At 46.1% G+C, this 11,216-nt stretch overlaps 1 long non-coding RNA gene across 3 annotated transcripts; it reads left to right on the top strand.

Annotated features, from left to right (window-relative positions):
- The first annotated feature begins 399 nt into the window (after positions 1–399).
- On the top strand, positions 400–10,559 carry LOC101709263 (uncharacterized). Of its 3 annotated transcripts, none has more exons than XR_001182629.3 (5): positions 400–544; positions 922–1,020; positions 2,798–3,076; positions 3,316–3,451; positions 3,942–10,559. It is a non-coding gene; the product is annotated as an uncharacterized LOC101709263 (long non-coding RNA). The 3 variants fall into 3 exon arrangements; XR_002390849.2 differs by having other exon boundaries at positions 2,798–3,072; positions 3,942–10,557; XR_015450881.1 differs by lacking the exon at positions 922–1,020 and having other exon boundaries at positions 402–544; positions 2,798–3,072; positions 3,942–10,557.
- Positions 10,560–11,216: the final 657 nt, after the last annotated feature.

Genomic DNA, 11,216 nt, shown 5'->3' with positions numbered 1-11,216 from the left:
TACTGTACTGGGCACAGTGAGAGGGAATTTCTCAGTCCTTGCTGGACATAAAACAACACAGTGGAAAGTGCTGCTGTGTAAGGCTCCTCAGAAGTGGGTTCTAGTCCCAGTGGTGCTAATGTGTGGTTACATAACCTTCAGAAAGTTGCAAGATTGCTCTGAGCTTCAGCGTCCTCTGGGAGCCAGACACTGATCCTGGCAAACTCTTTCCAGTGCTCAGCCTCAGATCCGAAGGAACTTTCCATCCCTGATTTGTAAGCCCCTCTCCTGCCTCCCATCACACTCAAGGCCAGTCTTCATTACGGACAGTTGGACAGTTGATCGTACTCGATGGGACAGTGATTTGCAAAGGGCCATTGCGCAATTAGAGCCTCGTGGACAGTGGCCTGAGTCACGGCTCTGTCTGTACTTTGGAGTCTACAGCTGGTGCAGGGCAGAGAAAGGACATGGAGGACGGGCAATGTGTGGTATGGTGATCCGTGTGGCTGCAAACAGACAGAGCAACAAGCAGACTGGGCTTCTCTGCTCATGCGTTTGGGAAGAGGTAGGCGGATCCTGAGCCTTCTCGAGGGGATCAGTCCTGCTCTCCTCTTCGGGGCTCTGCTCCATGGACCTGACCCTCGGGACTTCTGATGGTGTCATTTAGGCCCCGGAAGGCACCGAGGGAGTGGGAAGTGACCCGGGCAGATCAGCAAGACTAGTAAGAGGAGGCTGGTGCAGTTGTCTCAGGAGGCCTGACTCGCCCTGAGGTCCGGGGCACAGTGTGCTTCGGGGAGACTTGAGGAGGAATGGAGGCAGCTTCCTGGAGTCACGCAGGAAGCATCATGCGGCCCACTCCCCAGGGATGCTGACACATCCCCATGCCCGTGTTCTGGTTGCATGCTGTGACAGGGACCCTCATCTGGCTTTGCTCCCCTGTAGGGATGAGCCCATCCACGTGCTCCCCAGGCGGCAGTTAAGGTCCAGCCAGGCAGTGGCCTCCTTCCTCCCTGACCTGCACTGCACGGCTGCTTCTGTCTGGTGAGCCACTGACTAAAGCCTTGGTGATCCAGGTGCAGGCTCTGAGTCCATGAACAACGACCACCTTCATTCCTTTGTTCTCCGTAGGGTCCTCTCTCTACCACTTTGGCCTGTGTGGTTCCTGGTAGGGAGGGGTGGCCCAGACCTGGACAGCCAAAGCTCTACACCCCGGGTTGTCCGTCTCCTTTTCTTTGTGCGGCTATTTGTCCCTGAAGCAGCAGCTGCTGAGGCAGGAGAGTGCGAGACACAAGTGGTGTCCAGCACACTGCTCCCTGCGCCTGTGGTGGGCTGTGAGACTGAAGACCAGCGTGCAGCCAGGGTGAAGCTCCACTCTCCAGTGGTTCTCTGGGGTGAGGAGCTGAAGTGTCCAGGAAGTCTGTGGAGCAGCCACATCATGGAATTCAGGTTTTGTCTCCTGGCAGTGTCCAGTCCCTTCCCATGGGTGCTAGTGCTTTGAGCAGCAGCATCCTGGGTAGTGGGCACAGGTGATAAAGTACTGAAATCGGGGTCCTAGGTGACTTCTCCACATTGGGGCCAGGACCCTAACTGTCGGAGCTACCTAGTTCCCACCCAAATCCCCTTTCTTTACCTGGCTTCTCTGAGCTTCCAGTCCTGCCTGGGCTGCTGGCAGTGTTTCGGACTCAGAGTCTGGCTCCATCTTGAGATCTCTGGCTGGTCCACTTTCCCTGAACAAGATCAGGAGAGCATTTCTGCAGTCTGGCATTAACTTACAAGTTCCTGTGATGGTGAAATCATGTGGCCCTGAGTCAGCTGCTCATCTGTCTCATTCCTAGGAAAAGCACAGTTTATGAATCACTGCCACAAAGACACCAGATTGTCAGACACCAGATTTCCTCTTGCTCCTGTTGGAGCCATTCCATGAGATTTGGTTTTGAGACTTGAGTGCTGTCTTAGTTTGTGACCTTCAGAGACCGTGAGACCCCAGAGGTACAAGGTCCCCGATCCACTGCCATAACTCTGTCACTTCTGCCCACTGTGATCCCAGAGGGAGTGGATCCCAACCCTTGGCCCCATCGCTTCCATCCTGGAGTACTGAGACCTCCGGACCGGGGTACCCACCCTCAGAGATGTCCTAGTTCTCCCCGCACAGAACAGTCACCGTGTTTGTGAAAAGACTCTGGATGCCTGCGTCACCTGCCTCTCCATTTCTGTAATTTCCAACCTCTGAACTCCTGTTTCCTCTTTTAATGCTGTACTAAAAATTCTGGCAGATCCACTTCATTAACCATAGGCCACCCTTCATTCTTCTTCTCGTGGAGCTTCTTCAAATATTTGGGGCCAACTCCAGGGCATCTTGACAGAACAGTAAATCCCAAATCATGGCTGCACCCTGCACCCCTCTCCACTGTTCAGGCCCACGTGGTGGCCACTGCTGCACATTTCACTGCTGCCTATGCTGATCCTTTATGCTGATCCACCACTAGTGCTGGTGCTTCAGCGACTCTGCTTGTGTCCTGGTCTTAACCAGGTTGGCTGAGAACCAGACCTGCAGAGAACCAGAGCCCAGTGGTGAGCGACCTGCTCCAGGTGGGCACCACTAAACAAAGCCAAGCTTTCTCTCTGTCCCGTAGAAGGGGCATACTCTGCCAGTGTGCAGGGTTCAGGAGAATTTGGGTTAAACATTTTGGTGTTGATTTGTCAGAATTTCTCACCCTAAACTTCCAGTTCTTTTTTCCCTGGGCCCAGACTGACAGGAGGTCTGCTGAGGGGGCCCCCCCCCCCCCCCCCGCTGACTTCTCGATGTCTTCTCCATCAGATACTCCTCTTCACTCTGCAGTTCGGCCCGTGGTAGGATGGTGATTCAAACGAGCATGTTGTTGTTGGAAATAGACCGCCTGGTCCCTACCCTTTGGTTCTGCAGCATCTCCAGTGCTATCAGAAGCAGCCTTCACACCCCATCATCTCAGTGCTCCCTGCTGGGTCCACTGTGAGCCACTCTGCCAAGATCTGGCCCCACCTACACTGTCCACCACGGGTCCTCACTGCTCGCGGGAGGGCATTGCCATCTGTGGGGGGCCCCACACCTCCCAGGTAGGTGAGCCATCCTCTGCAAAGTTCCATCTGGAGGATCTGATTTATGAAAATAAAGCCCGGTTTGTGGTGGCACCAATAGACTTAGGCTATTGGCTTCTCTGGAAATTAGAAGCCAAGTACAACAACATTGTGCTCACAGTGAATTTGGGAGGGTCAAGTCCAAGGTGGTAAGAAGGTGCCTGAAAGGGGGAGAGAGAGAGAGAGAGAGGCCCCTTTCAGTAACTTTACTATTTGTTACAGCAAGGTAATCATTCACCAAGAGGCAGGATGAGACCAAGGATTGCCAAGAGCTACTTTTTCAGTGTTGCTGGTCAATGTGCACAAAGCGGGAATCACACACAGTTCGGGGCAAAGATGACGTGAGGAAAGGCATAATGTATGTGTCTAGTTCTCTCTCCTCCCTCTTCTCCCATTGGCTAAGGACTGTCTCAGGGCAGCTAATTCCTGCATGATGTCCAGCTGGACATCTGACCCTCTTGGGGTCTCTGAGGATACCACACACCGTATGCTGCATGTGGTGCTTCAACTCTATCCAGGGGTAGAAGGTCCTGAATCTCAGGGCTCAACCAGGTTCATGCAGGATGTGACCGAGCAGACGAGGTGGTGAACTTCAGGACTCCTCCATAGCATCTCCAAGAATATGGAAGGAGTTGGAGAAGATCTGAGAATGTGGCTGAGGTTTTTGTTTACACAATAGCAGTGATTGCTTGACATTTACGGGACCAACTGGTGTCTCATGGCTATCAGTTCTAGGGTGGTCCTGACTGGAGGCAGTGAGTGCGGGATGGTAGAGCCCAGATAGGAGGAATGGACTCTTTAACTGCACCAGTCTGAGACTCTTTCTGACCAATTCTTTCTGGAGATAGATCAGGAGCACTGAGTGACAGCGGGAAACCAGCGTTTAGACTCACCTGAGTTGCAGCCAGATTTGGAAGAGCTACCCCACCCTAGGTTCTCATGGATTCCTGAGAAATATGACCGGAAGGACCTGGCACCTCCCAGCCTCAGCCCCAGCCCTCTGTGTACGTGTGGGTTTGTGGCCTCTGACTGCAGGGTCCACACTGCAGATCTTATTCTGGAAACTCTGGAGTTGGGACTTGAGACTGACTCTGCTAATGAATTGAATAAAATGCTTTATTCCCATAAAATATTAGCAAATAGAGATCTCAGAACTCCTCATTTACAGAGGGGGACCCTGAGTTGAGCACCTTCTCATGACTCAGACACGTAGTTTCTTTTAGGGAGTCCTCCTTTTCCCATCGTCCTGGAGGTAGACATGTCTGTGGCTTTTCCTGAAGAACTGGCGAGCTGTGAAGGAAATTAAAAAATAGAAGCAAAAATATGAAAACAAAATTTGCTTATCTTTATAATTTGAAAGTTGTGTATACTTAAATATTTTCCCAAATATGATTTAAGTATTACATATTAAGGGCATGAAGTCTGGGGAGGTTAAGAACAGAGGAAAAGCAAGTAGGTATGAGCCAGGCATGGTGGTGCATGTTTGCAATCCCAGCACTCAGGAAGCTGACACAAGAGGATTGCTGCAAGTTCGAAGCCAGCCTGGGCTACATAGTGAGTTCAAGTTCAGCCTGAACTACACAGCAAGATCCTGTTTCAAAAAGCAAAACAAAAATCAAAACAAAAACAATCCCCCCACAAACCAACCAAACAAACAAAAAAAATAAAGAAGAAAAAAATAGTTGTGTAGAGAGCATGAAGTAAAATCACAGGAATGATGAATCCACAGCTCCAAATGTCTTCCCAAATCAACTTTCCCCAGGGCAAAACACTCAGTCCAAGTAGGATGATTTTCACTGAAATAAAATCAGATGAAGCCACGTTCTCTCCACAGGGACAGCACGACATCCACACCAGCCAAAACCACATACCTGCCAATAGGCTCAGCCAATATCAATATCAATGAAAAGGAAAATTACACAAAAATGCTGCAGTTCTAGAAAAGCAAAAAGCAGTATGTGCTGAGAAATTGTTTTTCAAGGCCTAAATTTGTTCATCGAAAAACTATGTGAGTGTATAAAATAGTATATGTAGACAAAATAAATTGTATGTACATGTACCAACTCCCCACAATGAATGTAATCATTGTGTAGTGCAAACATGTATGAATAAAAACTTTAAAAAGATATGATAGCTAAAGACCTAGATTGTCAATTGACAGATTGATAAAGATAGATGAATAGATTGTTAAGACAGACAAGATAGATTTAGATGGTAAACCAATATAGATTGATAGAAATAGCCAGAGAGAATAAAGGAATAGATATGTAGATTCTTGAGTATATGAAGTATAATAAAAATATAATGAATATTTAAATTTAAAATTATTATAATAAAAGACACATTGCCCTGAATCCCCCACAGGTACACCCCCTGCTTTGAACACACTCATCCCATTGACCTCGCCACTTTCTGAAGCAGCTCTGGAGTCCTCTTTCCTGAGTCTCTTCAGTTGTGCTGTCCTGGCTGCCTGTGTCAAAGTCCTGAATGAATTTAAAATGTTCACCTTTCCTGGTCATTTTGACTTTGGGGCAGAGAGAGAAGTCTCAAGGCACCAGATGCAGTGAATAAGGTGGACGAGGACACACTGCGATGTTTTCACGTGACAGAAATTGTTGTAAATATTTTGAATTGACTCAGGACATTGAAGGAGCTGTGAAAAGATACCTATGAAGAAAACTTCCAGAACTGCTTCAGAAAGTGGCAAGAATGATGGGATAAATACATTCAAACCATGGGGGAGTATTTTGAGAGAAATTAGTGGCAATGTGTCTTTTACTGTAATATTTTTAATTTGATGGAGGTAAATGATAAACTGAATGGGTTCATGGCTATAGCCATATCACCAACACCTGGAATTTTGAAATGGGAGGTGTTCAAAGAGGTCCCCAGAGTCTGCTACTTTTAAGGAAGGCCAGGTTGAGACACAGAAGAGGTTAATGATGAGAACTGGAGACGCATAATGGCCATCTAATTTTCTAGTTTTGAAGCTTTCTACTTTAAATTTTCCTGAAATATGAAAAAGTAGTCATTTGCCTTAGTTACTTTTCTCTCATTGCTGAGACTTTAACCCAAAGTTAAGGGAGGAGAGGTTTGCTTAGCTTGCAGTTTGTGGAGGTTTCAGTTCATAGTTAGCTGGCTCCAAGGCAGGGCCATGGCAGAGGAGAAACAGTCCATGGTGCCCTTGTGATAGCAAAGAAACAAGAAAATCTTAACAGTGTCTTTCTCTCCTTTTATCTCAACCAATCAGAGTGTTGGTTTAGTAGCCCTATGCCCTTAATCCCAGCATCACACACTGATCCAGCCACCTCTGAAAAGCCTCCTATGACTGCCTGAGGCCTTGGGGGCATCTGGACATGACATCATTAATAGCATCATTTAATAAATGAATAATGATAAAAGAATCAGATCAATCATAAATTGATATGTGAAAAGGAAGTATCAATCCAATGAAGAAATATAGGGGCTTCATCCACACAGGTTCTGTAGCTTTTTTATCTGGCATCTCTGTTCCATCATTCTGAAACACTGAGTCCCGGGCATGTGTTCAGAGACCCAACTTGTTGTAACTGAGCGAGATGGAACTATAGAGATGCACCTCACTGTGAGTCAGATTCTGGTCCGTTTATTTAAAGCCAGCGACTGAGAGGGGCTAGTGCCCAGAAAGAACTCTCGGCCCGAGAAGCGGTTTGGTTTCCCCTGTTAAATCATGCTTTCAGTTGGAGAGGGCTCAGGCGAGAGCAAGCAGAATTTTACAGAAGCAGGACCACACCAGGTTAGTGGAGCAAGAGGAAGTTCCATACACTGGGTGAGCTACAGAAAAATATCTTGCCGCTGCAGCAAGTTCTCTGCCAAACAGAATGTGGGATTTGGGTGCTTTGTCCAGCACAAAATGGTGGTGAGGCTCCAGATGCAGTCTGGCTGCCTATCGCAAGCTCTTTTGCTGCTCAGCCCGTGGTATCCAGAGACATCTGGAGTGGTGACGAACTGAAGAGCTCTACACCAGTCCTGCAGAGCAATGCTGCCGTCCCAGGAACGGAGAACCAAAGCTGATTACAGAGGTGCTGGGCAGCACGAAGCAGTGCTGGTTCATCTCCACGCTCAGGGCTCACAAGTACTCAGTGTGCCCTGGAGAGTTCCGCCCCAGACTGTAACCCTGATGGCCGGGTGGTGCACAGGTTGAGCAGGGCTGAGGGAAGGGGCTTGCTGCGGAAGCAGCTGAGCTGACCTCAAAGGTCCTGTCTGCTGGGCAGTTGGTGGACCTCAGAAAATTCTGAGTTCAGCCCCTCAGAGCTCAGAGGGCCATGCTGACAATTTCTTTTGTTGATGTTGACTAGGGCAACATTTACGCTGCACTTTAAAATGTCACTATTATCATGGATTACAACTGAATTTCTTTGCAAAGTCCCACCCCTCCATTGTAGCCAATCACATCTTTATTATTATTAATACAGGCTAATTTTGCAGTAATGGGTCTCACTGAGATATTTCTATGTGTGCGTACACTGTGTGTAGATCATGTCCTTCCATCCATTTTCTACCCCTACCCCATCCCTGGAATGGCCCCTTCTCAGTCCCTGATTGTTCTTTTTCTATTTTCAGATTGACATTATTATTATTATTATTACACCATATGAAACAGAACAGATAATTATTGTCTTTCTACGTCTGGCTTACTTCACTTAACATGATTTCCTCCATTCCATATATATATATATATATTTTTGCAAGGGACAGGATTTCATTCTTTATGGCTGAATAAGACTCCACTGTGTATTTATTGGCCACTTGTATTTCTTCTTTTGAGACCTGTCTATTCAAATCACTTTCCCACTTTTAATTTGATCGCATTTTTGTTTTTAATTTTTTACTTCTTTTCATATTCTGGATACTAACCCTTTGTCAGATGAATAGTTGGCAAATGTCTTCTCCCATTTTACTAATTGATGTTCCATTCTTTTGATTGTTTCCTTTGCTCTTTTAAAGTCATTTTTAAATTAATTTTACTGGCATACTTTTGATACACATAGTGATCACATTAATCACAGGGAATTTGTATCCGTACATGACATACCTTGATTCTTACTTTTCCCATCCCCATTCTCTTACTTTAGCCCTTCTCCCCCTCCTTATTTACAAAAGCTTTGCTTTCAGTGGGAAGGGGCAAAAAATAAGAACTAAGACATATTGTATAAATTACAAATTTCCAAAGATGAACGTCATTATATTATATACCTAAAATGTACCAATAAAATTAATAAAAAAGAAAACGGGCAGACTAGTATTAAAAAAAAGCCTTGCTTTTTAAACGTCGTATCACACATGTACATTACACACACACACACACACACACACACGCTCACGCACACTGGAATTTAAAATAAACTGCATTGTGCATTTCCTGGAGGCTCTTTGAGAAACAGCTCTGGAACTGTTCCTGCAGTCACTGTGATGCTGGAGGGAGCAAGTGGGCAACCAGGAGAGTGCTGGGAGGATTGACAGAAATTGCTCTTGGAAACAACAGAAAACTTGGGCTTCTAAGTGAAGTAGCAAAGCCCTGGTTCCCCACTCTTGATTTCTTCTTACAGTTACTATCGTGCAGGTGAACTCTTTCTGGCAACAGTTCCTGCTCTCTGGCGCTTTACTAAACCTCCCTGTAGCTGACAGTTTTGCAGGCCTTTGCACAAACTGCCTTTGTGCTGACCACTGATCTGCTGTCCGCAGCTCCAGGGCTCCTTGGCGGTATCGGTGTCACTCCCAGATTATTTTTCCTTCAGGAATCTGTTCACAGCATAAGCTTTGGACCATTGTCTACTAAAGAACGACACCCCAAGATCCCACCAGAGGAAGGAAAGAAGGATTTCGTGGCTGCCTCTCTGGTGTCCAAAGGCAGTGTTGCTTGTCAATGTGGCTGCACTTCTGAGGCACAGTTTCCTGAACAGGACCCAGCAGAACAGCAGGCAGAATTCTCTCACAGTTGAGAAGCACTCTCAGGAATTGCGAGTGTTTAAAGCCACCATTTTAGGCAGAAAGAGGCTTTCTGAGAAGGGAAATGGCAGATAAGGAGAACCCTGAGTCTGCCATGGACTCAGGTTCTGGCGACACTGTCCTGTCCCCAGCAGCGAGCCATGTAGTCCAGCCGGGATTATGACACACAGTAGCTACGACCCACAGGAAGCCAGTGGATGGTACGTCTGCTCAGACATCTGTGGGGGATTCTGACGATGGCAGGTGTGGGTCACCCTGCTGGCTGTCACCACTCAGGCCACCTCCTCCCAGACTGAAATTGACAGGCTTAAGCTCCACCACCGAGGCTCTGGCTGGGCTGCAGCTTTCGGGACCCCTAGAAGGATACATCTGACTCATCCTCCTGCACTTAGCGTGAGCAGCGTGTACCCAGTGCAGACACTGGTAACCACGGCTGTCTTTCCAGAGGACACGGCCCTGTGGAGCAGGTGCAAGAGAGTGAGAAGAGCTACATACAGCTTGCCCACACGGAAGCCAGCAAGGAGCGAATGAGCTGGACCAGAGCGGGCCTCCTCTGTTCTGGTGGATGAAACCCTGCAGCGGATCAAGAAGCGTCCTAAGCCATAGCCCAGCATCTGCAAGACTGCAGTTCGAGTGCCCTGGTCCTGATGCCTGGTGTGCTTTCCAGCCTCCATGACACAAGGTCTGTGGGTCGTGAGTTTGTCACACCCCTTTGGCAACTACTAAAGTGATAATACTTCAGCAAATCCTGTAAGTAAAACTCCGCACAGGAGGAAATGAGAGCAATAGCCTTTTCGACAAATTAATCTCAGTCCTTATTTGTATGGAATTCTATTAGGGGTCTTCCACACAGGTATTTCAAGTGTATACATGAAGTTTTACTTTATTTAACTGAGACAAATGACTGCCATGGCTTCTATGAGCATCTTAAGATCATTGTTTCTATGTCTGACTCTTACTCTGAAAGCCACTAGGTGAGCCAGGCCCCCTGAAAGGACCTCATCTTCCTTCCCCTGGAGCAACGAGCCACCCTGGTCATGTCCTTGCCCATGCACCTGGCTGGTCCTGGTGACCATTCTTCTGAGTTAACTGTATTATAATCTGTCAGTAACCAGCGGGTCCCAAGCTCAGTGTTCCTAGGAATATTTGCTTAATCATGGCATATTCATTTTTTGAAGTAAGAAGCAATTTTGCAATGTAGAATCTAACACATAATGGATGAATGATAATGAAGGATATTTTTAGCAGGAGAGTACTGTATTTTTTGTTTATGTTTTGTTTCTGCAATACTGGAAATAGGACCCTGGGTCTTCCCACTGAGATACATTCATACATCTTTTTATTTTTTAGTTTGAGAAATGATCTCTAAATTTCTAAGTTTCCCAGGCTGGACTCAAACATGTGATTCTCCTGCTTCAGTTTCCCAGAGCATTGGAGCATAGTTTATGGCTTTCTTTTGAATTCATCATCTATGGAATATCTTTCTTTAATGGTTAAGTTTAGCAATTCATTTTGATGATTAATATTTTACATAACTTTGAGCTAAATATTTATATAATGTATTTTCACATATTTAAGGGTATGTATGCAAAGCCATACCTATATAAAATAAGTTTCAAATGATTTTATTCATTACAGTGAACTTATATATCTCTATGTATCTTTTTATATAAATATATACAGAAGAAAATTTTCCTTTTCCTCTTTTGCTCCATCTTCTAACTCTTTCTGAGTGATTATTTCTACCATCCCAGAATTATAGCACTTATATTGTGTGCTGTAACGTATTCAATGCTTTCATGTTACTTCTATAGATTACAAAACAGAAAAACATTACAGCATTCTAATTGTGTAAGACATATTTGTTCCATAGTCCTGTAGCAGGTTTGGAATTACGGAGTATCAGAAATAATCCTACACCAGTAAATACTTGATGTTCAGCACTCAATATCTGAGGAAAATCTCAAGGAACAGACTAGATTCCTCGTGCAATACCACACCACAGACTAGATTAAAAATACGAGTATCAGTAACTCTGCCTGAATTTTGGAGGTGAGGTGCTGGAAATAGTGGAGGTCGTTGAAAACGCGACTCTTCCCCCTCTTGGCCATGTCCAGGACGCTTCCCAATTAGGA

Source organism: Heterocephalus glaber, unplaced genomic scaffold (genome assembly GCF_053883595.1).
Source record: "Heterocephalus glaber isolate CG9 unplaced genomic scaffold, H.glaber_assembly_v1.0 deba00001104, whole genome shotgun sequence".
Classification (NCBI taxonomy): domain Eukaryota; kingdom Metazoa; phylum Chordata; class Mammalia; order Rodentia; family Bathyergidae; genus Heterocephalus; species Heterocephalus glaber.
The sequence above is the reverse complement of the archived record's forward strand: the minus strand, read 5'-3'. Positions and strand labels throughout refer to the sequence as shown.